The sequence below is a fragment of the Mastomys coucha genome, unplaced genomic scaffold (assembly GCF_008632895.1).
Source record: "Mastomys coucha isolate ucsf_1 unplaced genomic scaffold, UCSF_Mcou_1 pScaffold18, whole genome shotgun sequence".
Lineage (NCBI taxonomy): Eukaryota > Metazoa > Chordata > Mammalia > Rodentia > Muridae > Mastomys > Mastomys coucha.
In genome coordinates this window covers 62791477-62797162 of record NW_022196900.1, presented here as the reverse complement: position 1 = coordinate 62797162, position 5686 = coordinate 62791477, and positions in this window count along the sequence as shown.

Sequence of the window (5686 nt, the reverse complement as noted above, 5' to 3'; positions counted from 1 at the left end):
CCTTTTTCCCTTGCTGCTTTTAAAATTCTTTCTTTGTTTAGTGCATTTGGTGTTTTTATTATTATGTGGCAGGACGAATTTTTTTTCTGGTCTGGTCTATTTGGAGTTCTGTAGGCTTCTTGGGCATCTCTTTCTTTAGGTTAGGGAAGTTTTCTTCTATAATTTTGTTGAAGATATTTACTGGCCCATTACATTGGGAATCTTCACTCTCTTCTATACCTATTATCCTTAGGTTTGGTCTTCTCGTTGCGTCCTGGATTTCCTGGATGTTTTGGGTTAGGAGCTTTTTGCTTTTTGCATTTTCTTTGACTGTTGTATCAATGTCTTCTGCCCCTGAGATTCTCTCTTCTATTTCTTCTATTCTGTTGGTGATGTTTGCATCTATGACTCCTGATTTGTTTCCAAGTTTTGTATGGCCAGGGTTGTCTCACTTTCTGATTTCTTTATTGTTTCTATTTCCAATTTTAGATTCTGGATGGCTTTGCTAATTTCCTTCACCTGTTTGATTGTGTTTTCCTATAGTTCTTTAAGGGATTTTTGTGTTTCCTCTTTAAGGGCTTCTATCTGTTTACCTGTGTTCTCCTGTATTTCTTTGAGGGTGCTATTTATGTCTTTCTTAAAGTCCTGTGTCATCATCATGAGAAGTGATTTTAGATCTGAATCTTGCTTTTCTGGTGTGATGGTGTGTCTAGGACTTGGTATGGTGGGAGTATTGGGTTCTGATGGTGTCAAGTAACCTTGGTTTGTGTTGTTTATTTTCTTACACTTGCCCCGTGCCATCTGGTTATCTCTAGTGCTACCTGACCTTGCTAAATCTGACTGGAGACTGTCCTTTCTGTGATCCTAGTTGTGTCAGAACTCCTTAGAGTCAAGCTGTCTCTGTGATCCTGTGATTCTGGTATACTGTGATCCTGGGCTTGTTAGAGCACCTGGGAGTGCAACTTCCTCTGTGTGTTTTGGGACTGGCTGCAGAGCTTGCGCCCAAGGTCTGCTTGGGACACCAGCCCAGAGAGACCAGAAGGAACCTGAGTCACTGGGCTGGCAGAGTTCTCGTGTGCCTGGACCTGCTGGTCCCAGTTACTCCCAGTGTTGGGACAGATGTTGCGTCCTCCACACCTCTGATCCTGGGTGTGTCAGAGCACCTGGGAGTTGAGCTTCCTCTGGGTGTTGTGGGACTGGCTATGGAACTTGAGCCCAAGGTCTGCTCAGGACACCAGCCCAGAGAGACTGGATGGCCACATGTATTTTTATCAATTGCAAAGACAGCATTTACTTAATTTCTAGATGCACATTTTAGATAACATTGAAAAAGAAGTGTCGTCTGAGCTGAAGTGTGTGCTTAACATAAAAAGACATGGAAGACCAGAGGAAAAAAAAAGAATCTGTAAAATTACAACCATTGATAGAACATTTTATAGGCTATTTTTATTTTGCTCATTTTCACCGGGATGATTGTGCTGCAGTTTAATATTAAAATCTCTATTTTTATCTGAACATTATGCTAGTATGATTTTTCCAAATGATTACATAAGATTTGGTCACTGCCCTCTTTATTGTTGTTCACCACTCCACGTACAAGTAATTTTAGGACAAGCATCTCTATCAGAAAAGCGTTTTATATTCCTTACAAAGCATGCCAAGAAATAAAGTCATTGGCTCAAACCCTATGAATATTTAAGACACCCCTTCTTCAAATGAAGATCAAGGCATCATCATTACTGGGGAGTTCTATCAAGTAGGTCAGTGCATCCCCTAGTCTCACCGTTTGCAGAAGTTAGTTGTAGGCAACTAAACTAAAACTGGTCCTGATAATGGAAATGTGTCCAGATCCTCAATGTGTAAAGAAAGCCTGCAAGGAGCCACACCAAAAAAAGCTCATTATGAGGCCAAGTCTGAGGTGTCCTGGCTGTGGAGCTGACAGGTCAGAGAAGCTTCATAATGAGGGGCTCTCTGCATTCCCAGGCACCTCTTGGTGTGTAGCTGTGACAGGAGGCCCCCCACTGTAGCATGCTCCTTGTGGAGAAGAAAATCAGCTCTCCCATGCACCCGCTCCATGGTCAGGCTCCCCAAGTTGGTGACAGGGTGAGAAAGGTGGCACTGGCTCCCTGACAGGGAAGAAAAGACATGCCAGAGTGAGCCCTCATTACTGAAGGTCTCCGATTCTCCTGGAGAAATAATGAGCATCACCAGTGCTCTGTGGGCTCCTCCAGGATCCTTCAGGAACAAAGCAAGCTGGGTTTGATGAGGCTAATTCAACAATGGAAGTCTGCAGTGGAAGGACAGAGGTTGAAAGACAGGGCTAGAAGGGGTAGGAAGTTTCTTTGGTAAGGGCTGGGGCATTGCTGAAATGTAAGGTGATGTCGTACTTCATATCCCTGGTACTATATCACACGTTAGGCAAATCATCTTACTTTCTAAGGAAACCGTTTGATAGGATGGCCCATTTGGTAGACAGATACACTCTCTGCAGACAGTCCTTTCCTCTGTGGCTCACCTTGGAGCCCACCTGCAGCTCTAGCCTTTGTTTTCCAGCACACTAATAGTACCCCAAGTCTGTGTGTGATACTGTTCCTCTGCTGGGTTGTCGCCATTATCCCAGGTTTGGGAGAGGAAAGCAGTGTTTGCTTGCTTACAGAACAAAGGGAAAGTCAATCCTCCACAACTAGACTTAAACCAATAGGGGAGGAGGGCAGCTGTTAAGCTTCAGTTCATCTCTAGACAGTATATGATGCCCATCCTACAGAGCTCCTCAGAGGGCCTATAGCAGGGTTAGGCCCATCTGGTCCAAAGAAGCCCATTATTAAATCTTTTTTTTTCCTTGCTTGACCCACTCCCTCACTTTTATTTCCCAAGGCCATCTTCCTATTTTCTAAATAACCTGAGTCCTTGTCAAGTACCTACCTATGAGACAACAGCCAAGACTTTTTAATGCCCATTTGTCAGATTAGAAAACTGACTTTGGAAGAACTGCCATTCCCAAGGTCACCCTTTCTTACAAAGCTATCTTGTTTTACAAATCAAATAATAATTCTTGATTGAGTCCCTGTAGTCAATCTGTAAATGCATATAGAGTTCCATGTCAAGTGAAAAAAGAAGAGAAAAATTCACTCACAATGAGGCAGTGTCTGAGAGCAGAAACCATCTATATCAGTCCTATTGTTTATTGCTCAATATTTATTTAGTAACCACTGCACCAGGGGCCTGGGCTAGATACCAAAAACCTAAAAGATGAATGAGCATGGCCTCTATGCTTGCGAAACTTAGAATCTAGAGGTAGAATGTGGGAGGTGGAGGAAAACCATTGTCACAGATTCAGACCCCTCCTAGCAAGGGATCCAGGAAGTGGTTATCAACAACAATGTTTCCCAGGAGAGACTTATTTGTTCCTGTAGAGAAGTAGGATCCCTTGGCTCCATTCCAAGTAGCATGCTTGCATTGCACTGGTGAAGCACCCACACAGCTGATGTCCTTTCCTCGGGCTGGAGCTAAGTCTTAAGAGATGTTGGAAAGTTAACCAGAGAAGGGGAGTGGGGAAAATCTTTCCAGATGGAGAGAGAAGCATATGCAGATCCTGGGAATCATCAAACAGCATTTTGGGGTGAGGTGTGGTTTCTGCAAGTATTTTCCGACAAATAGGAGGAGGAGGTTAAACAACACTGATCAATCCCAAGTCCTGAAGAAGGAGTAGTGGGAAGTGTGCATCAGGGTGGGCCACCCAAGAGAAGGACATAGGCTAGCAGGCTGTGATGATGGACACTGGGGATGCAGAAGGGCGTATCAGAGGCAGCAGTATTAAATGATGAAGGACCCTGGCTCCACATGGAAGATCCATTCTGCAGTGCGAAGCTGTCCACTGAGCACATTGTGTACCATTCTAACAGTGGTCCTCCAGAGTGAAACTCAGCATTCTATATATGTCTGTAGAGCACCCAATCCACAGAGAAAAACCAAGGGGGGAAAAGGCCTGACCTCACAAAGGATTGCACAAGCTCTTTCACTGAAGCTTCTAAATGGTTTTTGATTCCTTTGGATGGAGCTAATTGTCTTCACTGAGTCTCTATAAAGGCAAATTCCAAGGCAGGAGAGCCATGATGCCTGACATCACAGCCAACTGTCAATCAAAGGCTTTGAACCAGTAGAGTCAACTTATTTCCATCTTCTCTTCCCATGCCTAATATAACCTGCCTTCATCTGTAGGCTTCGGTTAGGCCCCAGTTTTCATAGTATATCTGGGTGTCAAGCAGGAGAGAGCCCAGAGCATGCACTCCACAGTGCTAGATCCCTGGCAACCATGAAGGAGTCCCCGTGCTTACTTATACACTGTCCTCAAATTCCCCTTGCAGGGCTCAGCAACCTGGCTACTTGCAGATTTTGGCTGACAATCTGTGTAGAAATTTCAAGACCATTTGGCTGTGGGTCTTGATCCACAGGACATACACCTCTTACCACTTATAAAAGGCAAGATCTCCTCATTATGAGTTTCTAGAAGTTTCTATGGGATCAGGGTCTCAAATCTGCCTGAAAAGGAAAAAACAACAAACATCTAGCCCCTCCTCTATATTGTAAGCTTTTATGGGCATCTGCTCTGTGACAACATATAAGGTTGCCATTAGGAGCCTGTAGTTGGGGGATGAATGAGTATGGTATGGGTGGGAAAGTCTAGAACTGAAGAAGGAGGAAAAGGATGAAGAAAAAAGAGTTTCTCCTCATAGACACTTGAAGTTTGTTTTCTGGTGGGGATCATAAAGATCTGATATAATCTTATACTAAGCATTTGTATGTGTAAATATCCATAGGCAATCAGAAAAGCAGTGGACAGCCAACTTGTAGATGCTTCTTTAGCCTTTTGGCATGTCCTCTTTTTTCTCCCCTTCCTTCTTTTCCATGTCCCATCAAGGCTGACTCCTGCTGCCCATATACTCATGAGTGTGGAGCCATCCACAGAAGCACAGTCAACCTACCAAGGGCCACACATAAAGGAAAACTGACCCTCCCTACACCAGAGGCCTTCAACTGTTAGTACTCCTCAGGCAAAGTGGGTAGAGCATAAGCCCCTTCAACCTCCCTGCTAGAACGTTGACTGCCTTGAACCTGAGCAGGTCTTTTCCTTGGCTGCTGTGACTTCATAAGCTCTGCTTATCCAGAGCACATGGCTCCACTGGTCCTCTCTTACTTTTGGCTTTGATAATCTTTTTGTCTCCTCTTTTTCAGTGGTCCCTGGTCCTTGAGAAGAAAGGTGTGATACAGGTGTTCTGTTGTGGCTAAGTACTCTACACACACATATTCTCTGTTCTTTGACAAATTGTGAGTTTCTGCATTCACCACCATCCACTGCACAAAGAAATTTCTCTGATCAGATCTGAGGGCTACACTGATATATGGGTATAGAGAAATGAATTTACAAGGCAGTTTAAAACCAAGTCTATTTCACGAAATAATAGTAGTAAGTTAACCCACAGAGCCTATAGAACTCCTCATTCTTTGAGCAACATTCCTACTTCCAACCCTTCTTTGATATTTATAAACATAGATCTCAATAAAGATCAGCAAGTTGAATAACTTCTTCAAGGCTACTTAGCCTCTAAACCCATCTTCAAATCAAGGTCTTTCTTTTTTTATTATTATTTTTTTTATTTTCTTTATTTACATGTAAATTTCTCCATTCCCAGTTTCCCCTCCAAAAAAC